The sequence below is a fragment of the Bubalus kerabau genome, chromosome X (genome assembly GCF_029407905.1).
Source record: "Bubalus kerabau isolate K-KA32 ecotype Philippines breed swamp buffalo chromosome X, PCC_UOA_SB_1v2, whole genome shotgun sequence".
Lineage (NCBI taxonomy): Eukaryota > Metazoa > Chordata > Mammalia > Artiodactyla > Bovidae > Bubalus > Bubalus kerabau.
Window position 1 is genome coordinate 39,283,914 of NC_073647.1, and position 26,086 is coordinate 39,309,999.

General features: G+C 38.8%; 1 long non-coding RNA gene across 1 annotated transcript; it reads left to right on the forward strand.

Annotated features, from left to right (window-relative positions):
- Window positions 1–2,664: 2,664 nt before the first annotated feature.
- Window positions 2,665–24,729, forward strand: LOC129639325 (uncharacterized). Its single transcript, XR_008708337.1, has 3 exons — window positions 2,665–2,761; window positions 18,945–19,093; window positions 24,624–24,729. It is a non-coding gene; the product is annotated as an uncharacterized LOC129639325 (long non-coding RNA).
- Window positions 24,730–26,086: the final 1,357 nt, after the last annotated feature.

The window sequence follows — 26,086 nt, forward strand, 5'->3', positions numbered from 1 at the left end:
TTAGACTGCTTTTCCTATTGCTATTTATAGGTCAATTTATAAATCATAAAATGTACTACCTCCTACATGTGATGTTTCATATCAGTAGTAACTGCCATAATTCCTTCCTAACTTTTACTAAAGATGAAGATATTCTTTCCACAGCACCCCTATGCAGGATGCCCTGGGGGTTTCAGTTTCTGGACTTAAAATTCCAAGAGATCAGATTCCTGTTTCACACTGGCACTATTTAATGTTAAGTGGTAGGCTGAGAGAAACATTCACTCTATTCTTATCACCATTTACACAAAAGGTGAAGGGGAAAATATATACATAGAAATGATTTAACTAGAGACAGTGTTACTAGAAATTCTATATATTGTGGTTCTATAATTATTGAATCACTGGAATCCATTCATCCTTTGGAAATCTATGACATTTCTGAGTAAGAGCACCATAGTTGAATTCCAAGTCTATTTTTCCATTAAAGCATCCTTCTCAGGATTAAAAAGAGCAAATACCTTTTAGTACCATGTATAAGGTCAAGTGAACAGTATGTGAACCAAGAACTTCCAGATGTTCAAGCTAGATTTAGAAAAGGCAGAGGAACCAGAGATCAAATTGCCACCATCTGCTGGATCAGGTTCAATGAATGAGACAGGGTGTTCAGGGCTGGTGCACTGGGATGACCCAGAGAGATGGGATGGGGAGGGAGGTGGGAGGGGGGTTCAAGATGGGGAACACATGTACACCCATGGCTGATTCATGTCAATGTATGGCAAAACCACTACAATATTTTAAAGTAATTAGCCTCCAATTAAAATAAATAAATTAAAAAAAATAAAAGGTAAGAGAATGCCAAAGAAACATCTACTTCTGCTTCATCAGCTATGCTAAGGACTTTGTGTGGATCACAACAAACTGTGAGACATTCTTAAAGAGATGAGAATACCAGACCACCTTACCTGCCTCCTGAGAAATCTGTATGCAGGTCAAGAAGCAACAGTTAGAACTGGACATGGAACAGTGGACTGGTTGCAAATTGGGTAAGGAGTTTGTCAAGGCTGTATATTGTCACCCTGCTTATTTAACTTATATGCAGAGTACATCAATGCGAAGAGAAACTAAAGAGCCTCTTGATGAAAGAGAAAGAGGAGAGTGAAAAAGCTGGCTTAAAACTCAACATTCAAAATACTAAGATCATAGCATCCAGTCCCATCACTTCATGGCAAAGAGATGGGGAAACAATGGAAACAGTGATAGACTTTATTTTGTTGGGCTCCAAAATCACTGCAGATGGTGACTGCAGCCATGAAATTAAAAGATACTTGCTCCTTGGAAGAAAAGCTATGACCAACCTAGACAGCATATTAAAAAGCAGAGATATTACTTTGTTGACAAAGGTCTGTCTAGTCAAAGCTATGGTTTTTCCAGTAGTCATGTATGGATATAAGAGTTGGACCATAAAGAAGGGTGAGCACCAAAGAATGCATGCTTTTGAACTGTGGTGTTTGAGAAGCCTCTTGAGAGTCCCTTGGACTGCAAAGAGATCCAACCAGTCTATCCTAAAGGAAATCAGTTTTGAATATTCATTGGAGGGACTGATGTCGAGGCTGAAGCTCCAATACTTTGGCTACCTGATGCAAAGAGCTGACTCATTAGAAAAGATCCTAATGCTGGGAAAGACTGAAGGCAGGAGAAGTAGGGGATAACAGAGGATTAGATGGTTGGATAGCATCACTGACTCAATGGACATGAGTTCGAGCAAACTTTGGGAGATGGTTAAGGACAGGGAAGCCTGGCGTGCTGCAGTCCATGGGGTTGCAAAGAGTCAGACACATCTGAGCGACTGAACAACAACAACATAAGGTCAAGGCTTCCAGCCCCTTATGAGGCTGAAGATGTATTATCAGTGTGTTCCATGTGTGTAGCCATGTGTTCCATGTGTGTAACACAGAAACTCTGAGTACCCAGAGTTGATTGAAAAGGAGCAGTCACAGGAGAAGCATGTGCTGCTTCTACATGCAACCAGCCTGCAGCCTTGCATCCAGTACAGAATCTTCTTGGGATGGGTACACTCTATATAAAGTAAAAGGGGAAGCCTCAGTAAGAGAGGTCAGTTATGAAATTTCATCAGTGCTTCTCCACCTAAGTGCACATAAGTCATCTTGGGGGTCTTTGAAAAAATGTCATTTCCAGGGGTTTCACACCAGACCAGTTAAACTAGAATTTCTGGGGGTGGGTCTAGGGTAATAAATAGTATTTTTTAAACACTTCAATTGTGATTTTAATGTGAAGCCAAGATTGAGAACCATTGTTTTAGATGTTATTCAAAAACATTATTAGGGAATAGAGCACACACCTGTGACCCAATTCTTAAAAGGTTGTTAGGGGAAACCAACATTTGAAAGTGCTTAGTGGAGGACATGGGCTTCCTGGGTAGCTCAGCTGGTAAAGAATTCGCCTGCAGTGCAGGAGACCCCTAGTTCAATTCCTGGGTCGGGAAGTTTCCCTGGAGAAGGGATAGGCTACACACTCCAGTATTCTTAGGCTTCCCTGGTGGCTCAGATAGTAAAGAATCTGCCTGCAATGCAGGAGACCTGGGTTCAATCCCTGGGTCAGGAAGATCCCCTGGAGGAGGGCGTGGCAACCCACTCCAGTATTCTTACCTGGGAAATCCCATGGTCAGAGGAGCATGGCAGGCTACAGTCCACGGGTGGCAAAGAATTGGACACAGCTGAGTGACTAAGCACAGTACAGAACAGTAGAGGACAAAAAAGCAGTAAGTATTTTTTAAGAGTTATTTTTTTTTAAGTAAGTGATGTTTCTAACTAAACGCAGCTGCTTTTAAAATCTTAGGGGTGACTTTCCTTTGATCTCTGTAAATTGGCTTACTTCTTCTTTATACAACTGTCTATAAAATTTTGTAACTATACACCCTAACAAAGTGATGGATTTCTCTTCCATGCCATTCACACTGGCAGTTATTTTATTAAAATGGAGTCATATATCTACCTCAATTTCTCATGATTTTTCAGCTTTCCTCAAACAGTGGTCCCAGTTCCAAGTAAGTAAAAAATAAATGTTCTAATTCATTAACACAAAACAAGACATGACAAAAACCAAAGTAAAGGTGAACAAGAGAGATTTTTTCCTCCCCCTTTCCACCCCATCTCTTCTACTGAATTAGCCTCACCTGGTTCTTGGACCCTAAGCTGATTTCCTGGCTCCTGAACAATGTCCTGGCAAAAAAGGCACTCTGTCTTTGGCAGTGATGACTTTGTTACATGGACTAAGCAGCATGTGCCTTATAAAGTCATCTACCACTGTGGTTTCCCCTGATAAATTAACCCACTTCCCTGTGTTTTTAGAAAGGTTCAGTGTACGCGAGAAGATGTGTGGTAAAGCCTCATCCATTAACTGAGGAAGTGCCCAGTAATAAGAAACAATTTTTAGTTGTAGAGACCTTTGAGTCTTAAAAGGTACATGCTCAGGAGGTGGAGCAGAGTAGGAATGTGCAGGCTGGCAAGGGAAGAGTGTTAATTCCAGATCACTGGAATCAAGCCAGAGATGAGAAATAAGAAAGCACATTCAAACAAGAATGGCTGGAAAAGAACATGCAAGAGTGGTACTAGAGGTTAGGTAAGAGAAAAGGTTAGTGCGATAGGCAGGGAGCAGTTAGAGATGAATATGAAAAGGACAAGAGTAGGAATGTGAAGACCACTAAGGAAGTTACAACAAAGATCCAGGCAGAAGTTGAGGAGGACTGAATCTAGGGCAGAGACATTAAGAATGGAGAGGGAATAATATACAGTGATAGCAAGTTCATTCTATGGATGTGACCTAGTGATGGAGACGATGCCAAGAGGGAAGAGTCTAATATCTAGTGTGTCTTCCAGGTTTCTGGCTTGGGTGCCTGGCTGGAAGGGAGGAGCCTTATACTGTGTTACCCACTGTTAGCAACAGGAACCTGGCAGTGAATGGTTTAGGGTAAGGTTGCTGAACAAAATACAACACCCCCAGTTAATTTGGGTTTCTGAATAAAAATAAAATATGTGAGGCATATTTAAAGAAAGGTCAGAGTAGAGGTGGCTTGTAGTTAATGAGATAGCAGAGGAGATGAAAAGGTAGGACAAACCTTAATTTGAGAGATTATTTTTTCGCAGGAACCAAAAACAGCAAACAGTCAACAAAAGATCTTGCTTTTGGGCTCTTACAGTGATATCTTGGCTTACTGTACCATATATATATGATAGAATTTTTCCATTTCAATCTGATGCTGGGTAATTTACTTCATGTTGCCATAGTGAAATATTCAACTTGGACTTAAGAAACAGTACTGTGGAAGTGAGGAAAAAATAGAATCTTACTGACAGCACATTTACGTACCAATTTGTTTTTCAAGATATTCTGGTCATATTTTAGACCTAGGAAATCATGATTTCCTAAAAACATACTCAATTGGATTGATGTTCTTTACTATTCATCTAATTCTGAAAATGTTAATGTTCATGGTTCATTCGATTTCCTTCTCATTAAAGTGGCATTTTTCTTCTTAGCAATTCTAACTTAAGTATGGACGGGGGAAATGAATTTTTATAGAGGCAGGAGGAAGTTGCTAGGCTGACAAGAAAAACGTTCTTTTCCTCACAATATGTTCCGCTTTTCTAGAAAAAATACTACCTAGTTATTGTCACTAAAATATCTCCAAGTGAAAATAGACACTTGGCTTTAATTTGTTTAGGGCAGTAGATAGAATGATAGTTTTTTTTTTTTTTTTTAATCAAGTTAAAACATAGATGTAAAGGAAAACAGGAGACTCTAAAAACAAACACTACTGATTGGCATCTATAAGGCTTCCAGAAGCCGTATGTTGCAAGAATGGTCCTCAGAATTGATCAATTTCTATAGGCTGGGTAGCTAAGAGTCATAAGGAAGTGGAATTCTGGAGTGGGGTCTTAGAGAATGAGTAAGATTTAGATTAAGTCATCTAGAGAGCAAGGAGGACATTCCAAGAGGGAAGGTAGCTTGGGCAGATGCACAGAGCAGGATCTCACCACAGTCTCTGCAGGCGATGCTCAGATTATGAACCTACCTGAACAAGAAGTCTGTGTTGGGGAATCAGAGGGAGTCAATTTGAATAAAAGTGCAGTAATAGAGGGTCTTAAAAGTTATACAGAAGAGTTCTGGCAAAAATGAACCAACAGAACCAATATTTTCCTGAGAATGTTCTAGCAGAGTGATATGAAGGATTAGAGGCAAAAGATAGGGGAAAGAAAGGGGGACTGGCTAGATGAACAAGCTGTGTGGCTCAACTATGCTAGAGAGAAGGGATCTGCAGATCCATCCTTTCTTAGAACAGTTACTGAATTCTCATTGCATTCTTCTCTTTCTATAGGGCAGAGTGTGTGCACCTATTTGTTTGCTCAGTCATGTCTGACTCTAGACCCCATGGACGGTAGCCTGCCAGACTCCTCTGTCCTTGGAATTTCCCAGGCAAGAATACTGGAGTGGGTTGCCATTTCCTACTCCAGGGGATCTTCCCAACCCAGGGATCAAAACCATGTCTCTTCCATCTCCTGCACTGGCAGGCAGATTCTTTACCACTGCAACACCTGAGATCTCATACTGCAGGGAGGGGTCAGGAAATTGCATCTGCAAAGGGCCAGATAGTTTATACATATATTATATAAATTCATATACAGTTTGTGAAGTCACTCAGTCATGTTTGACTCTGCAATCCCATGGACTGTAGCCTACCAAGCTCCTCAGTCCATGGAATTTTCCAGGCAAGAGTACTGGAGTGGGTTGCCATTTCCTTCTCCAGGGGATCTTCCCAACCCGCGGATCGAACCTGGGTCTCCTGCACTGCAGGCAGACGCTTTACTGTCTGAGCCAGGTTAAACAGCATATAGTTTAGGCTTTGGGAACCATAAGGCAATCTCCATTCCAACTACTCAACCCTGTCATTGCACCAAGAGAGCAGCCATAATTAATACCCCAAACAAATGATGTTTGGTCTTCCAATAGAATTTTATTTACAAAGCTAGGAAACGGGGTAGATTTGGTCTGTGTGCCATAGTTTGCCTACTCCTACTCTAGGGCATTTGGTAAATCCAGATTTATAAAGCTTTTGGACAGCTTGGATGAAAAGCACTACTATGTAATTCTAGTTGCCTATTTTCCCTGTTATTCAGACAGTTAAACTCCTTAGCCTATAAACATATGTGGGCAGGGAAATTTTTTTCTTGGATTGTTCTTCTCTGGAGTAGAATTAGTGTCATTATTATTGCTAATATATTCTTCTCTAGTCATCTGTCTCATTATTTTTATGACTCATGTCCCTGTGATGAAGGCAATAAATGGAATGGGTAATGTTCATAGAATGTGAGCATAATAGAGGGGGGACAACTTGGCATGTGTGATGGAAATGATTCAAGTCTTTCTTGAAATCTTAGGGTGATATAAAAATAGGACCACGTGTATTGTTGTGCTACCAGGCAAGTTTCTAAAGGTTTATCTGTCAAATGCATGGATATTTCAATTAAGGTTCAGTTGCTCAGTTTTAGAAACTCTCAGCCCAGGGAAAAAGCAAGTGGGGAATACAGAGGTGGATTAGAAGAGATAAAGATTAGGTGCAGGAGGATGAGAAAAGAAAGAGACAGAATAGGGAAGATAGGGGATGAAAGGTAAAGAGACTAGTGAGAGAGAGAAAGGAGGGCTCTAGTTTCTGGGTTTGCTCAAGACTGTAAGTAGATCCATGTGTATACAAGGAAGGCTTGCTCATAAAGTCAAACTTCCAGAGGGACTGGACTGAATACATATAATTGCAGGACTCTCTTCTGTTGACTGAAGAAATATGCATAACCTAAAAGCTGCAGGGGACCTTACTAGAGCCTGGGAGACAACCTCTTGGATAGCTCTGAGTAGCCAAGATATAGGAGTTCCTAGGGGTGGGTGGTACTGGAACCATGAAGTGGTACATCAAACAATTATTGCTAATCACAAAAAACAAACATCTCAAGTTAATGAATTTAGTGCTTTTCTTTGTATATGAAAGTGTTAAATCACACAGCTGTCTGACTCTTTATGACCCCATGGACTATAGCCCACCAGGCTCCTCTGTTCATGGAATTTTCCAGGCAAGAATACTGGTATGGGTTGCTATTTCCTTCTCCAGGGTATCTTCCTGACCCAAGGATCAAACTGGGTCTCTTGCATTGCAGGCAAATTCTTTACCATCTGAGCCATTCTTTGTATGGGAAGAGATAAGAATCTGGGCTCATTGCAAGTATTTCCTAGATACACATCTTAACTATCCAGGGCCAGTATCCTGTTTTTCTCCATCCTGAATTCCCCCACAGTGCATACAGTTGTGGGAGATTCAGTGGCTAGTGACATGATGGCTAGTCTGGCAGGCCACAGTTTTTGTCAGCACTTTTATTCATCTCAATCTGGTAGGTACTGTCCCAGGCTCTGTACTAGGTCCTGGGTATACGAAGATTGCTGCTATCATCAAGCAGCTTACTGTCTAGTATAAGGAGGTAAGCCAAGCCCCATTATGATATACAGTAAGGATCCTCATCAATTGTACTTCTTAGTCTCTAACCTAGAGAAATTCTAGCACACTTGCATGATAGAAATATACAGCATCTATGTATTAGCTAAAAATTGTCAATAACTTAAATATTCACCAATAGAGGCATGCATAAATATGTATGTATCCTCCAAGTTCGGAAAAGGCAATGGCACCCCACTCCATCCCATGGATGGAGGAGCCTGGTAGGCTGTAGTCCATGGAGTCGCTAGGAGTTGGACACGACTAAGCAACGTTGCTTTCACTTTTCACTTTTATGCATTGGAGAAGGAAATGGCAACCCACTCCAGTGTTCTTGCCTGGAGAATCCCAGGGACCAGGGAGCCTGGTGGGCTGCCATCTATGGGGTCGCACAGAGTCAGACACAACTGAAGTGACTTAGCAGCAGCAGCAGCATCCTCCAAGTTCCATATCATATGGAGACTATAATACCATTTATGTGAAAATAATGTATAAAGAACAATGCCACATTTTCAAAGTATCTCAGTACATACAAAATGTTCTAGACAGATTAATATTAACTATTTAATTATATTCATAATACTTATTTATTAACAAGGAAAATGTATTACTTATGGAATTAAAAGATACTTTAAAAAATTAGAAAGAGCTACAGGAGGAATATAGATCAATGTGAGGGGAGTTCCTCAAAAGAAGACTAAGATCAGAGAGGCCAGTTCTGCCATCGAGAGCCAACAGAGCATTACGTCAAACAGATCTGCTCTAAAAGACTCTGACACCTCTAAAATATGACCCATGCAACTTTAACTTTTCTGAGTCTCAGTTTTCTCATTTGTGGAAAGTGAATACCAACATCTGTCCTTTGTATCCGATATCACATCACACATTTCATTGATGGTATTATCATTATCTGAAATAAACTGCTTCACTCATTTGTGTTCTTGTTATTTGCCTATTGCCCAATCTGCACATCACACCTTTTTGAGAGCAGACTTGTCTTCTTTATTACAATGTCTTTAGGCCCTAAGAAAAGTATTTAGCACACAGAAGTTACTTGACCCCTTCAAACTTGTTTGAGCCTCCGGGTCTTTACACACATTCATCCCTTTAAAAAACTCTTCCTCCCATCTGCTCAGAGCTGGCTCTTTCCTGTCACATAGGTCTCAGTTACAATGACATCTCCACAAAGATTATCTCTCCTGACAACCCTATCTAACATTGCCTTCTCACACCATCACGTTCTAACACATGCTACAACTTCGTTTTCTCCATAGTATTAATACTTGGAAATTATTTACTGATTTATATACTTAATAACTTACTACTATTTTCTTTTATTTTGTCTTTCCCAACTAAAGTGGAAGCTAGTATCAGAGCAAAGGCTTTATATGTCCTATTTGACATATACAGCCCCAATACTTAAAATGCTTGGAACTGACTAGGTGCTCAATAAATAATAAATTAATAAATTAATAAGTGCATGCATACATGAACGTCTACAAGCAAGCCAATAGAGCTATATGGGAGACAAGAGAAAGCATGCTAGAGGATGAGAAACAAAATATTTAAATGCACATGTGGGGCTTTGTAGATCATGTTAACCAGTATTTTTTCTCCAATTTTGCCAAACAATTTGTGCTCCTTAATATATACATATATTTTTAGAATTATCAGAATGAAGTAGATACCCTCCATTAATCCCCTTGCCCATGTCATCATTATTTGTTAGCTAGACTAATGCACTAGGCTTTAAAATGATGATGATTTGCTACATTTTCTCCTTATTTAAGTATCTGGCATGTGTCATACCTGAAATTATGTGCTCAGGCTACAAAGAAAAATCAGATTATCCTTGCCCTCAAGAGGCTCACAGCCATGTTGAAAGATACCTATAACAAAGAAAATTATCAGCTGTAAGGTTCAATAACAGAAATACCGTATGAGAAGCATAAACACAGTTCTATAGAAATGCAAAGTTTTTTTGAGTGAGGAGTTCAAGGAAGCCATTATGAATAAGGGAAGACTTTAGCTGGACTTGAAGAATTTACAGCCTATTGACAGTGATGATAAGGGTGACTAATGCAGGCTGAGGGAAGAACAGGGAAGCACGAGAGATGGAAAAGCCCATGGATTGTGTCAAAATTGGCAAATAGCACAGTATGACTGAAGCAGAAGTATAATAAAAGAATAGTGAGATACGGCAAATGGCAAACCACTCCAGTGTTCTTGCCTCAAGAACCCCATGAACAATATGAAAAGGCAAAAAGAAATAATATTAGAAGATGAGCCACCCAAGTCAGCAGGTGTCCAATATGCTACCAGGGAAGAGCAGAGAAATAGCTCCAGAAAGAATGAAGAAGCTGTGCCAAAGCAGAAACAAACCTAAAATTTTAATATTACACTTCTGCTTTAGTCATACCGTGCTGTTTGCCAATTCTGAAACAATCCACGGGCTTTCACATCCATGCTTTCTATCCTGTTCTTCCCTCAGCCTGCATTAGTCATCCTGATCATCACTGTCAATAGGGTGTAAATTCTTCAAGGTCCAGTTAAAGTGTTCCCTTATTCATAATGACTTATGAGGTAAACTGGACATGGTCAAGCAGAAGATGGCAAGAGTGAACACCGATATCTTAGGAATCAGTGAACTAAAATGGACGAGAATGGGAAAATTTAATTCAGATGACCATTTCTACTATTGCGGGCAAAAATCCCTTAGAAGAAATGGAGTAGCCATCATAGTCAACAAAAAAAAGTCTGAAATGCAGTACTTGGGTGAAATCTCAAAAATGACAGAATGATCTCCATTTGTTTCCATTCAAAATCACAATAACCCAAGTCTATGCCCTAACCACCAATGCCAAAAAAGCTGAAGTTGAATGGTTTTATGAAGACCTACCTACAATATCTAAAACTAACACCAAAAAATATGCCCTTTTTATTATAGGGGATTGGAATGCAAAAGTAGGAAGCCAAGAGATACCTGGAATAACAGGCAAATTTGGTCTTGAAGTACAAAATGAAGCGGGGCAAAAAGGCTAATGGAGTTTTGCCAAGAAAATGGTCACAGCAAACACTCTCTTCCAACAACACAAGAGACTACTCTACACATGGACATCATCAGATAGTCAATATTGAAATCATATTGATTATATTCTTTGCAGCCAAAGATGGAGATGCTCCATACAGAAAGCAAAACAAGACAGGGAGCTGGCTGTGGCTCAGATCATGAGCTCCTTATTGCAAGTTTCAGGCTTAAACAGAAAAAAGTAGGGAAAACTACTAGACCATTCAGGTATGGCCTAAATCAAATCCTTTATGATTATACAGTGGAGGTGATGAATAGATTCAAGGGATAGACAGAGTGTCTGAAAAACTATGGCCAGAAATTTGTAACACTGTACAAGAAGTGACCAAAACCATCCCAAAGAAAAAGACATGCAAGAAGGCAAAGTGGTTGTCTGATGAGGCATTACAAATAGCTGAGAAAAGAAGAGAAGTGAAAGGCAAAGGAGAAAGGGAAAGATATACCCAAATGGATGCAGAGTTACAGAGAATAGCAAGGAGGGATAAGACAGTCTTCTTAAGGGAAAAATGCAGAGAAATAGAGGAAAACAACAGAATGGGAAAGACAAAACATTTCTCCAAGAATATTGGAGATACCAAGGGAAAAATTCAAGAAAGATGGGCACAATAAAGGACAGAAACTACAAGGATCTAACAGATGCAGATGAGATTAAGAAGACCTAACAAGAATACACAGAACTATTATGGCAGAAATCGAAGAGGAACTAAAAAGCCTCTTGATGAAAGTGAAAGTAGAGAGTGAAAAAGTTGGCTTAAAGCTCAACATTAAGAAAATGAAGATCATGGCATCCGGTCCCATCACTTCATGGGAAATAGATGGGGAAACAGTGGAAACAGTGTCAGACTTTATTTTGGGGGGCTCCAAAATCACTGCAGATGGTAACTGCAGCCATGAAATTAAAAGACGCTTACTCCTTGGAAGGAAAGTTATGATCAACCTAGATAGCATATTCAAAAGCAGAGACATTACTTTGCCAACAAAGGTCCGTCTAGTCAAGGCTATGGTTTTTCCTGTGGTCATGTATGGATGTGAGAGTTGGACTGTGAAGAAGGCTGAGTGCTGAAGAATTGATGCTTTTGAACTGTGGTGTTGGAGAAGACTCTTGAGAGTCCCTTGGACTGCAAGGAGATCCAACCAGTCCATTCTGAAGATCAGCCCTGGGATTTCTTTGGAAGGAATGATGCTAAAGCTGAAACTCCAGTACTTTGGCCACCTCATGCGAAGAGTTGACTCATTGGAAAAGAGTCTGATGCTGGGAGGGATTGGGGGCAGGAGGAGAAGGGGACAACAGAGGAGGAGATGGCTGGATGGCATCACTGACTCAATGGACGTGAGTCTGGTAATGGACAGGGAGGCCTGGCGTGCTGTGATTCATGGGGTCGCAAAGAGTTGGACATGACTGAGTGACTGAACTGAACTGAACTGATACGAAAAAAGGTCTTAATGACTGGGATATCCATGATAGTGTAGTCAGTCACCTAGAGCCAGGCATCCTGGAGTGTGAATTCTAGTGGGTCTTAGGAAGCATCACTGTAAACAAGGCTAGTAGAGCTTTGTTCATCTGAGCTATTTAAAATCCTAAAATATGTTTCTGTTTAAGTGTTGCATTCAATATGTCAGCAAATTTGAAAAACTCACCAGTGGCCACAGGACTGGAAAAGGTCAGTTTTCATTGAAGGGCAATGCCAAAGAATGTTCTAACTACTTCAAAATTGAGCTCATTTCATATGCTAGCAAGGCAATGCTCAAAATGCTTCAAGCTAGCCTAGAGCAGTATATCAATCAAGAACTTCCAGATGTTCAAGCTGGATTTAGAAAAGGCAGAGGAACCAGAAATCAAATTACCACCATTCACTGGATCATCAAAAAAGCAAGAGAGTTCCAGAAAAACATCTACTTCTGCTTCATTGACTAGCAGAGTTGACTGTGTGGATCACAACAAACTGTGGAAAATTCTTAAAGAGATGAGAATATCAGACCACTTTACCTGTCTCCTGAGAAACCTGTATGCAGGATAAGAAACAACAGCTAGAACTAGACCTGGAACAACAAACTGGTTCAAAATTGAGAAAGGAGTTTGTCAAGGCTGTTTATTGTCACCCTGTTTATTTAACTTATATGCATAGTAGACCATGTGAAATGCCAGGTGCTGGATGAAGCACAAGCTGGAATCAAGATTGCCCGGAGAAATATCAATAACCTCAGATATGCATATGACACCACCCTTATGACAGAAAGTGAAGAGGAACTAAAGAGCTTCTTGATGAGGGTGAAAGAGGAGAGTGAAAAAGTCAGCTTAAAGCTCAACATTCAAAAAATGAAGATCACGGCATCCAGTCCCATCACTTCATGGCAAATAGATGGGGGAAAAGTGGAAACAGTGACAGATTTTATTTTCTTGGGATCCAAAACCACTGTGGATGTTGATTGCAGCCATGAAATTAAAAGACGCTTGATCCTTTTAAGAAAAACTGTGATAAACCTAGATAGTGTATTAAAAGGCAGAGACATAACTTTTCTGACAAAGGTCCATATAGTCAAAGCTATGGTTTTTCCAGTAGTCATATACAGATGTAAGAGTTGGATCATAAAGAAAGCTGAGCACTGAAGAATTGATGCTTTTGAACTGTGGTGCTGGAGAAGACTCTTGAGAGTCCCTGGGCCTGCAAGGAGATAAAACCAGTCAATCCTAAAGGAAATCAACCCTGAATACTCATTAGAAAGACTGATGCTGAAGCTTCAACACTTTGGCCACCTGATGTGAACAGCCGACTCCTTGGAAAAGACATGAATGCTCAGAAAGATTGAGGGCAGGAAGAGGAATGGGAGACAGAGGATTAGATTGTTTAATCTAATCATTAAACAGTGATTATATCATGGACTCAATGGACATGAGTTTGAGCAAACTCAGGGAGATAGTGAAGGACAGGGAAGCCTAGAGTGCTGCAGTCTATAGGGTTGCAAACAGTTGGTCACAACTTAGTGACTGAACAACAGTTTGATATGATGTTTAAAAAAAAAAGTAGATTACATGGCTTGAAAAGAGTGGAGGAGTAGAGAGAAAATGTGGTGGGACAAGAGACAAAGCCAACAAATAAAGATACAAAAGAGGGCTCAACTGATGTTAGAAGCTGAAGTCAACAGTGAAACCAGTGTAGGGGTCTGAGTGTTAGGCTAGGACCTGTCTGGGTTGACCATAGTGGAAAAGGGCACAGCTCCAATTACAGGTCAAAGAGGCATGGGATCCTGGAATAGCAGTGGGGACACTACTGAAAGAGACTATGCAGGGCTCCAGCCTGCTCTAAGTGGTAAACAAATCTGAACTAAGCAATAGTCTGGAAAAAATAGATGAGAGGCTGGACATCACTGGCAGACCAAGGCCTTGTAGATACTCAGTGCAAGTGGGACTGCAGGAGATCTGAGAAAACAGAATGTCTGGGTTTCAATATGAGAACTCCAAAATGGAGCATTTCGAAGTGATAATGATATTTAAGGTGTAGGATTGCGTCAACATAACTGAAGGGTAGTAAAGATCAAGCTTCCTAAAGTTGAAGGTGGTGTAATTTTAGTACACTAGGTAAATTTTTAAAAGACAAGAGCAGTGAAATTGGCAGGATAGAACCTTGAACTTACCTCCTTCCAATGGCATGCCAAAATTACAACTATTTACAAAGCAACTATGTATGAGAATGACATAAAGACTAGCAGAAAAGACTTTCCACTCTTAAAGATATAAAGAACAAACCAAAACAAAATGGACACGAGGAATGGAGACATGGTAAAGTCAAAACCCATACATCCAGGTAGATGCCCAACAAATGAGAGGATAGTCACAACTGCAGAAGTTTTCCCCAAGGAGCAAGAGGTCCAAGCTGCATATTAGGCTCCTTAGCCTGGAGGTCCTGCACCAGGAAGACAAGACCCCTGAAAGTCTGGCTTTGAAAGCCAGCAGAATTTGCATATAGGAAAGTTAGAGAGCTGTAGGAAACAGAGACTCTCCTCTTAAAATGTGCACACAAAATCTCACATGCTCTGAGATCCAGTACAGAGCAGTAATTTGAAAGGAGCCTAGATCAATCCACTTGCTGATCTTGGAGAGGCTCCCCAAGAGGCAGGAGGCAATTCCCCCTGGAGACACAGACACTGGCAGAAGCCATTCTCCAGAAGCTCTTTCTACCATGATGACACCAGTGCTGGTAAGCACCATTCTGGAGTCATCCTTCTAGCCTATTAGCTCTGGGGGCTTAATGACCCACCAGCCAGTCTGAAATAGTCCCAGAACTTCCCCAGGCTGAGTAGCCAGCTGCATGGGGGCCCAGTCCCACCCATCAGAAGGCCAATGCCAGTCCCAGGCTCACCCAGGTCCCCCAGCAAGATGCCCCAGTAAATGACATCAGCAGGCAGGGGACAGCCCTAGGATTCCATAGACCTGGAACCCAGCTGCCCTGGGAACTGGCCTCACTCATCAGCATGTGGGCACTAGCTTCAGGACTTCCAGGCCCTGCAGCCAGCCAACCTGGTGCCCAGCCCCAGTCCCACAACCAGTGGTCCTGATCACCAGTGGACCAGTGCCAGCCCTGGAACCCTCACGTCTTATAGCCAAACAACGTGGGACATGGCCCTGCCCTCAGTGAACAGCTGAATAGACATTTTTCCAAAGACATACAGATAACCAACAGATATATGTGAAACATGGCTAGCATCACTAATCATTCAGTTCAGTTCAGCTAAGTTGCTCAGTCATGTCCGACTCTTTGTGACCCCATGAATTGCAGCACACCAGGCCTCCCTGTCCATCACCAACTCCTGGAGTTCACCCAAACTCATGTCCATCGAGTTGGTGATGCCATCCAGCCATCTCATCCTCTGTTGTCCCCTTCTCCTTCTGCCCCCAATCCCTCCCAGCGTCAGGGTCTTTTCCAATGAGTCAACTCTTCACATGAGGTGGCCAAAGTATTGGAGTTTCAGCTTCAGCATCAGTCCTTCCAATGAACACCCAGGACTGATATCCTTTAGGATGGACTGGTTGGATCTCCTTGCAGGGCAAGGGACTCTCAAGAGTCTTCTCCAACACCACAGTTCAAAAGCATCAATTATTCATTGTTCAGCTTTCTTCACAGTCCAACTCTCACATCCATACCTGACTACTGGAAAAACCATAGCCTTGACTAGATGGAGCTTTGTTGGCAAAGTAATGTCTCTGCTTTTGAATATGCTATCTAGGTTGGTCATAACTTTCCCTCCAAGGAGTAAGCGTCTTTTAATTTCATGGCTGCAGTCACCATCTGCAGTGATTGTGTAGCCCAAAAAAATAAAGTCTGACACTGTTTCCACTGTTTCCCCATCTATTTCCCATGAAGTGATGGGACCAGATGCCATGATCTTCGTTTTCTGAATGTTGAGATTTAAGCCCATTTTTTCACTCTCCTCTTTCACTTTCATCAAGAAGCTTTTTAGTTCCTCTTCACTTTCTGCCATAAGGGTGGTGTCATCTGCAGATCTGAGGTTATTGATATTTCTCCCGGCAATCTTGATTCCAGCTTGTGTTTCTTCCAGTCCAGCGTTTCTCATGATGTACTCTGCATATAAGTTAAATAAGCAGGGTGACAATATACAGCCTTGACGTATTCCTTTCCCAATTTCGAACCAGTCTGTTGTTCCATATCCAGTTCTAACTGTTGCTTCCTGACCTGCATATACGTTTCTCAAGGGAAATCCAAACCAAAACCACAATGAGATATCACCTCACACCTGTCAGAATGACTATTTGTAAAAAAGAAAACAAATAACAAGTACAGGCAAAGATGTGGAGAAAAGGGAACCTTGGTGCAGTTAGTGGGAATGTAAATTGGTACAGTCACTATGGAAAACATAGGTTTCTCAAAAAATTAAACCTAAAACTACTATACTATCCAGCAATTCCACCTCTGGGTGTTTTTCCAAAGAAAACAAAAACACTAATTTGAAAACATATATGCACCCCTATGTCCATTGCAGCATTATTTACAATAGCCAAGATATAGAAGCAACATAAGTGCCCACTGATAGAAGAATGGATAAAGAAAATCTGGTGTGTGTTTATATATACAATGCAACACTACTCATTATAAAAAAAAAAAGAATGAAATCTTGCCATTTGCAACAACATGGATGGGCCTAGAAGGTATTACCCCAAGTGAAATAAGTCAGATGGAAAAAGACAAATACAGTATGGTATTACTTATATATGGATTCTAGAAAACAGAACAAGTGAGCAAGAGTAATAAAACAGAAACAGAGTCATAGATACAGAGAAAACAGGTTCTTGCCAGAAGGAGGGGAATAAGGATGAGTGAAATAGGTAAGGGAAATCAAGAGGTACAAACTTCTAGCTACAAAATATATGAGTCACTAGGATTAAATGTACAGCATGGGATTATAATCAATAATACTGCAGTCAATATTTTTGTATAGTGACAGATGGTAACTAGACTTACTTATCATGATGAGCATTTTGTGATGTATGGAAATAACAAGTCACTACATTATGCATTGGGAACTAACACAGTGTTATAAGTCAATTATACTTCCAACAAAGAAACTCATAGAAAAAGAGATCAGATTTGGGGTTACCAGAGGCAGGGGATGGTGGGAGGGGGAATTGCATGACGGTGGTCAAACGGTACAAACTTTCAGTTGTAAGATAAATTAGTACTAGGAATGTAATGTACAACATGATTAACATAATTAACATTGCTATATGTTATCTATGGAAGTTAAGAGAATAAACCCTGAGTTCTCATCACAAGGAAAAATATTTTTTTTCTTTTTCTTGTATTGTGTATCTATATGAGATGATGGATATTCACTGAACTTATTAAGTTAATCATTTCCTTATGCATGTAAGTCAAATCACTATGCTGTACACTTCAAACTTATACAGTGCTATATGGCAATTATGTCTCAATAAAGCTGAAAGAAAAAAATAATGAAATAAAAGACAAGAGTTGCATAAATCATCAATTACATGGGGAAGAATGAATTTAATTTCTTAAAAAGCTAATTCTTAGCAAGTAAATTGTGCAGGAGCAAATCCTTATTTAATGTCTTTATTCCTGTTTTACAGATCTATCATATATAGAACTTTCAAAGACATATAATTGTCAGCTGTGTTTTGCTTTTGCAAAAGGTAGCTCAGAATATTCCTTTAAAGTATAACAGGATATAAATTACAAAATGTGCATTAACTGTACTGCTTTTTTGGAATTTCTGATTTAATTGATTTAGAGAAGGTTTAATCTGCTCCCAATCTGCTATAAGAGTTTAAGCAGGGGCTTCCCTGATTAAATACTCCACCTTCTAGTGGTTAAGAATCCACCTTGCAATGCAAGGGACCCAGTTTAACTCCTGGTTTAAGAAGATCCCACATGCCTAAAAGCAATTAAGCTGGTATGCCACAACTATTGAGCCTGTGTTCTAGAGCCTGGCAGCCACAACTACTGAGCCCACGTGCTACAACTGCTGAAGCCCGAGTATCTGAGAGCCCGTGCTCCACAAAGGAAGCCACCACAATGAGAAGCCCACACACCACAACTTGAGAGTAGCCCCCACTCACCACAACTAGAGAAAGCCTGTGTGCAGCAACAAAGACCCATCACAGCCAAAAATAAATAAATAAATAAAAACCTTTAAAAAGAGTTTAAGCATATCATTTAATAAATATCATCACTGAACCATTAAAGTCATAATCAGGGAATTATTATTTATTTAATTTGATATTTCATGATAGTAACATCCTATTTGCTACATATAAGAATAGAACATATTTTAATTGATAATATTTTATCCCATCTATACAAAGTACAAGCATTTTTTATCTTTAACATTCCCAGTATGATTAAAATGGTTGAAGGAACTTTCTTCAGATGATTGACAATTCAGGTGAGCTGTTTATCATTTGACATTACCAGGAGTTTAAAAAAAACTCTCAGTCTCACTTTTATAATTACATTAATTGAACATGACACAACAGCATGAATTACTCATACTGTCATTACCCCAAAGTAAAGTTTTTGGCAGTATTCAAAAGACAGAGGCAAATATGGACAAATAGCTCAAGTTTCAAAAGATTCCATGAAGTTATCAAACACCTTTTACAGGCTTCTCAAAGTTTCTCAGATATAGTGGTGTGACTTAACCACAAACTGAAATTATTAAGGTCTCTTTGACCTTGGCTGCATTTTAGTGGTGGTCTTTGTAAAGGGCATAAATTGTTTTTAACAATTTTCCTTCTCTCATAGTATAAAAGAAACCTTATTTTCAATGTTTTTTCATTTTTAGGACTTCTAATCCATCTCAAGACAACTGAGGCCACTGAAGTCTCTATCTAGCAATGTTCCCTCCAAAACAATAAAAGAAAACTGGAAGAAAAAATAAGAATGCACCAAAAACAAGAAAAAACAAAAGAGAAGAAACAGCAAGGGCCCAAGGTGAGTCTAAAACACTGTGAGAAAGCATAAATCCATCCTCAGTGTGAAAGTACTGAAAGGTTGTTGTTGAATCACGTGAATACACCAGGATTCTTGGCTCCCGGAGGAGAAGAATTCAATCCGGGGCCAGAGACAAGGCTTGATTGTTCAGAGCTTTTGTGTAATAAAGTTTTATTAAAGTATAAAGGAGATAGAGAAAGCTTCTGACATAGGCATCAGAAGGGGGCAGAAAGAGCACCCCCTTGCTAGTCTTCAGCTGGATGTTATATAGTCACTAGCAGTCTGTTAATGAAAGAAAGGAATGTCTTATAATTCAGAATAGCACCAGGCCCCTCGCCCATAAGATGCATTTTGGGATAATCTTGGGCCATGAAATAATTAACTTGAATCTTAAAGAAGGGCAGACCACCATACAAATAGTTTCATTTACATAAATTAGGGGAACAATATCTGAGTATAACATACTGGTTTGTCAAGTAGGTTTTGGGCCAAGAGGCGGAACCGACTTGGAGACAGAGTTTGGGGTAAAGGCGTCGTAGTACATTAGCATAGCTTAAGACAAACATTTCCATAAGAAAAAGGCATTGGTTATCTCTAGGCTCAAGAATAGCTAACTTCAGGAGAAACCAGGTGTCATTATGGCAACACAGTATTTTAAGAGAAACATTCCTTTCTTTCATTAACAGACTGCTAGTGACTATAAAACATCCAGCTGAAGACTAGCAAGGGGGTGCTCTTTCTGCCCCCTTCTGATGCCTATGTCAGAAGCTTTCTCTATCTCCTTTATACTTTAATAAAACTTTATTACACAAAAGCTCTGAGCGATCAAGCCTCGTCTCTGGCCCCGGATTGAATTCTTCTCCTCCGGGGGCCAAGAATCCCGGTGTATTCGCGTGATTCAACAACAACCTTTCAGTACTAAAAAACAAATATCTGAACATAAATAGAGGACTTTAAAACTATACTCAATTTGAAGGTGAAGCATTCAAAACTCTTAGCTTCTTGGAGAGAAAAGCAGTAAGAGGGAGGGAAAATCACCCGTTGGATGGTGAAGTGGAAAAGGAGCAAAAGAGAAAATTTTAGAAGTCATGCAAGGCAAGAGATCCATTAAGTCAGAGGATGCACAATCAATCCCCACCAACCAAAAAAGCAAATGCATTGAAGTGTTTGGACTTTGATATTCTGACAGGTGTGTCATTAAACTATGAATACCACAAAAATGAACAAGAAAATTAATTGGTTCATATAGAGTTCTGAATCAAACTAGAAAATTAAATTCAGTACTTAACAACTGAGGTAGCCCAATCCCAGAAAAGCAATCATGAAGCAAAAATAAAGTCCAGGTTCGATGCACGATACTGGATGCTTGGGGCTGGTGCACTGGGATGACCCAGAGGGAGGGAATGGCGAGGGAGGAGGGAGGAGGGTTTAGGATGGGGAACACATGTATACCTGTGGCGGATTCATTTTGATATTTGGCAAAACTAATACAATTATGTAAAGTTTAAAAATAAAATAAAATTAAAAATAATAATAATAATAATAATGTAGGATAATACTTCAAATGGAATTAAATAGACACAAATAAAAACTTGGTGATTTTTAAAAATAAAAAATTACCTTGAATCAGAAATTCAAAAGCTTAGAACAGAAATGGGCAAAACACGGATAGAAATTAAAGGAGTTGATTGAAGTCACGAAAAAAATGAACAAAAAGATTAAGATATTTTATAATTCAATAATAAATTACAAAGCTCTCAAGTGAGAATAGAAGCTAAGAAACCTTAATAGGGTGCACTGAAGAATACTAAGGATCAAGAAAATAACCAATAGAATGAAAATGAGATCAGGGAAGTAAAAAGGTTAGCACAGAAAGCAAAGGAAACAGAAGACAAGCAAAGAAGCAATAATGTATTGCTGCACTCCTGGTGAAAAGATAATCAATGGAACAAAACTCTTACTTAATGTATGGCAAAACCAATACAATATTGTAAAGTAAAAAAAAAATAATAATAAAAAATAAACAAAAAAAGAAAGAAAAAAAGAAAAAAAATTATAATCCAAGAAAACTTTCCAGAAACAAAAAAGACCTATGTTTATTTATACATTGAAAATGTACATGTCAACTCCAAGATATAGCCTACTTCAACTAAAAGTTTTTAAAGATAAAGATAAAATCTTTGAAGCCTACAGGCAAAAAGATCAAGCAATATATAAAGGCAAAAACACTGGACTGGCAATCAGACATTCAAAAACAATATAAAAAGCAAAACAAAAATAGATAAGCACTTTACAAATACTCAGTGAAATTAATTATGAACCAGGGATTTTATATCCAACAAATTGCCCAAGTATTAAGGCTTTTACATACACATACATACAGTTTTTCAACCTACAAAATCTTAGGGAATTCTGTAATCAGAGCCCTTTTTGAGAAATTTACTAGAACAAATATTGGCAAACTATTTATGCATCCACAGATTATATCAAGCCCGTTTTGTTTCTGACAGAGACTGAGATAAGAATGTTTTTTACATTTTTTAATTGGTGAAAGAAAATTCTAAAATTAACAATATTTTGTGATCTGCAAAAATGATATACAAGTTAAATTTCAGTGTCTATAGATCAAGGTTTATGAGAATACAGCTACATTCATTTATTGTCTATAGTAGTTTGTATGCTACAAAAGCAGAGCTAAGCAGTTGTGACAGAGACTGTATGGCCTGCATAGCCTAATATATTTATTATCCAGCCTGTTAGAGAAAAAGTTTGCAAACTTCTGCACTAGAAGATAAGCTTCTCTCAACCAAAAAATATTTGGAAAAATTCAGCAAAAGGACTGGTGGTAAATCATTTTGGTACATAGGTAGGTAAGTAGATTGAAGGATGGATGGACAATACAGATTTATGCAACAAAACAAATTTGGGATAAATGAGAGTGAAAGATATATATATATATATATATATATATATATATATATATATAATGTTTTGACAAAGTAACAGCAATTCAACCAATAAATGTGATAAAGGAAAGCAGAGAAGAAAAGAGAATAGGCAATAGAAGGCATGATACAAATAAAAGATGATAAACCAGACATCAATGAGTTAAATAAGAAAACATGTATATTTAAAAAGGTATAAACTAAGATAACCACTAAAACAAAGCTGCAAACTTTTCTAAACACCTAAAATATGTAAAGGGCAAATGATTCACACATGTTATAGAGAAACATAGCAAATATAAAATATACACAATTGCATATTTAGAGCTGATTCATGTTGTTGTACAGCAGAGACTAACATTACATTGTAAAGCAATTATCTTCCAATTTTAAAAAAAGAATAAGTTTATAAGAGAAATAAAATACACACAATTCTAAAAGATTGTGACAACATTGAGAATAAACAGATAATTCATAAGGATAAATGGGCTTTACCTACTCAGTAAAAGAAAACAATTTTCAAGTTCATTCACAGAACAAAACTCAACTCTCTTGTAAACAAGAAACATATCTCAAACTGATTCAAAAAGGTTATAAATAGAGGGACAAAGGTATACCAAATGGAAACAGAAATATGGAAACAGAACAATAGAAGAAAAGTAATATATCCAGGTATCAGCAACATAAAATTCAAATCTCAAAGCAAAAAATGTAACAGAAGAGGGACATTTTTTTATATTAAAGGCCACAATGCAGAATAATATAACATTTAAGAATATTACCAAATAGTAAGCAACACCTTGATGAAGTAAAAACTGTGGAAACTGCAAGAAGACAGAAACGGCAATACAGTAATAATAGAGGAGATTTTAGTACTCCACTCTAAAGACAAGGCAGATCAAGTGAACAAAAAATCAGGAAGGCCAGAGAAGACTTAAGCAAACTAATCAACAAGGTAGAATTTACAAATATATGTACAATTTTTCACTCTGATCATAGGGAACACACCTTTTTTTCAACAGCCCATGGCATAGTCACAAAAACTGATCAGATATTAAGTTACAAACAAACATTAATAAATCTCACAAAGGAGCCACATTACAAACAACTCTCATGGATCATAAAGCAGTTAAACCAGAAAGTATTAATAAAAACAAAATTCATTCATTTTTTATCATGCAAAAAAAATTGATATTTGCAAACCTTCCACCATTAGCCAATATTTAAAAAAAAAAAAATCACAAGCACCTACCATGTGCCAGAAACCGGGATTCAGAGATAATCAGCTGTGATCCTTGTTCTCAAGAGCAGGACCTCTGGCAGAAGGAAAAGAAAGAAACAATCACCATAGAATACAGTAAGGCTTGCAACAACATGTGTTAACTGCTGTGTCTTCTGGCTCTAACCATCCCCTGGTACTATATAGATACAATCTTTATAAGAATATCTTTTTTTTTTTTTTTGCTGCCGCCATGTGGCATGTGGAATCTTAGTCCCCTGACCAGGGATAGAACCTGCACCCCCTGTAGTGGAAGCATGAAGTCTTAACCACTGGACCACCAAGGAAGTCCCCAGAAATATCCTTACGTTCAGGAAACACATACTTTATATTTAGCAGAAAGAGGCTAGGAGGCACACAAGTGGTTCAGAAAGATGGAGAGTAAACAATGAAGCAAATGGAATAAGCAATAAAATACTGAAGTGAAATCTGGATAAAGGCTATCTGGTTTGCCTGATACTGTTCATATCTCAGAAGGTTTTTAAAGCTTGAAATTGTTTCCAAAGAAGAAGTTTGAGTAAAACAAGAAATTACCTCTATGCAAGGCATTTCCTCCTTTAAAATTAATATCTGTGATATGAAACAGAGATAAAATATCTCAACATTTTCAGTTTTTCAATTTATCTTTATATAATCTTCCCTGGCTACCTTTTCTTTTTCTTACACCATGTCGCCAGCCTTATTCAAATACCAGTTTTTAGACTTTGTCTAAATACTTATAAACAATTTCTTTCCATTACTTTCAAATTCGCTCTTTTTTGTCAGGCTGAGCTTCAGTTATTTAACAGAATATTCCACAACATGGACACAAAGTTTAAAATGATAGACAGTAGGAAAATCTTTGAAAATTAGAAGTTACACAGTTTACACTTCTAACAGCAAAGACCGCATTCTTAAAGAACTTCATTTTTGAGGTGGAAAGAGGACTAAAGAGTATAGGGAGAAAAACGTCACAACTGCCAGGGAAATTAGGTGGCGAGTTCTAGAAGGTGGCAAAGCCCTATTTTGAAAGACAAGCAGGAGTTCGGGGTGCCCCCTCCCCAAAAAAGGGGGTAAAGACAAAAGGAACAGCATTTACTTATAAAATATATACACTTCTGAAGAAAAAGCTTCCTTCCTCCTCATTATTTTTTTTCACTTTTTTTTTTATTTTTAAACTTTACATAATTGTATTAGTTTTGCCAAATATAAAAATGAATCCACCACAGGTATACATGTGTTCCCCATCCTGATCCCTCCTCCCTCCTCCTCATTATTTTGACTTACCCTAAATGAACTTCTTTCCATTTGCATTTGGCACCTTCAGATCACCCAGGACCAAGAGTCCCGTCAAGAGGAATAACGACCTCCATCGTATCAGAAAGACCAACTGTCACTCTCTCTTCCTCCCAGGCTCACAGCAAGCACTATCTACCCCCATCCCCTTCTGGGTTCAGATCAAGTCACATGAGTCCTGGCCAATGAAATGTGGAGGAATAGGACCCAGTTTGTGTGCACCTCTCTTCCCCCAATCCCACATGTTTGTGAGCTAGGCCTGCTTACTTTTTTTTTTTTTCAAATTAGACAATATGTTCTACCTGTTCCCTTGTGTTGCTGTGCTGGAAGAGAATAACCTGGTCCCTAAAAATCAGCCATGCTATTTGACATTTTTTCTTCCTTCATTTGGGGCTTCCCTGATAGCTCAGTAAAGAATCCACCTGCAATGCAGGGGACCCCAGTTCCATTCCTGGGTCAGGAAGATCCCCTGGAGAAGGGATAGGTTACCCACTCCAATATTCTTGGGCTTCCCTTGTGACTCAGCTGATAAAGAATCTGCCTGCAATACAGGAAACCTAGGTTTGATCCCTGGGTTGGGAAGATCCCCTGGAGAAGATCTCGTTCCTTTATTTGTAGTCTAGTTGCAAAGAATCCAGATTCTGAGGCCCAAGGAGCTGGCAGAACCATGTAATGGAAGAAACGTGTCTGACCGACTGCATTGAACTGTGACATGTGTAATACATCAATCATTATTTGTTAACCCTCCCCCCACACCCCACCAAATACACCTTAGAGAAGATTTGCAGATTAAGTGAGGACTGTACTGGCACATATTGGTACCTGGCACATATTGTTACAGAAGTGCTTATAATTATTGTTTGTTTTGCAGAGATATTCTTGGCTTCAAAGATGTTTATTAGCTTTTTAACTCAAAAACAATTCTTCAAGTTCTTCAAGCTTCTTTCTTCATTTGAAAATGGAGAAAATCCATTTACCCAATTGTGCCCTAATATATATATATATATATATATATATATATATATATATATATATATATATAATTACACATATATTTGGGTACAAATATCCCCTAATAAATACCAAAGAGTCATCTAAGTTCAGAAGACATAAAATTGAACAAGATCTATAAGGTTTTTGCTTTTATAGTGCTTACATTCTGGTAGGGACTGAGGTTCCCACAAAAACAAATATTACAGAGAATAAAATCATACAAATTATTATGAAGAATAGAAACAAGGTGACTTGATTGTAAAACTAGGAATTAGTTCTAACTTAGATGGGGGTGACTTAAAAAGTTATTCTGAGAAGGTGGCATTTGAGCTAAGACCTGAATGGCATAAAAGAGTTAGTTGTGGGTGCAAAGTTCAAGGAGAAAAATGTCCCAGGTAGAGGGAACAACCAGGGCACAGGCTCTGAGGAGGAAATAAGCTTAGCATGTTAACAAACAGGGCAATGTAGCTACAGTTATTGGCAAATGTGGGAAAGAATAGG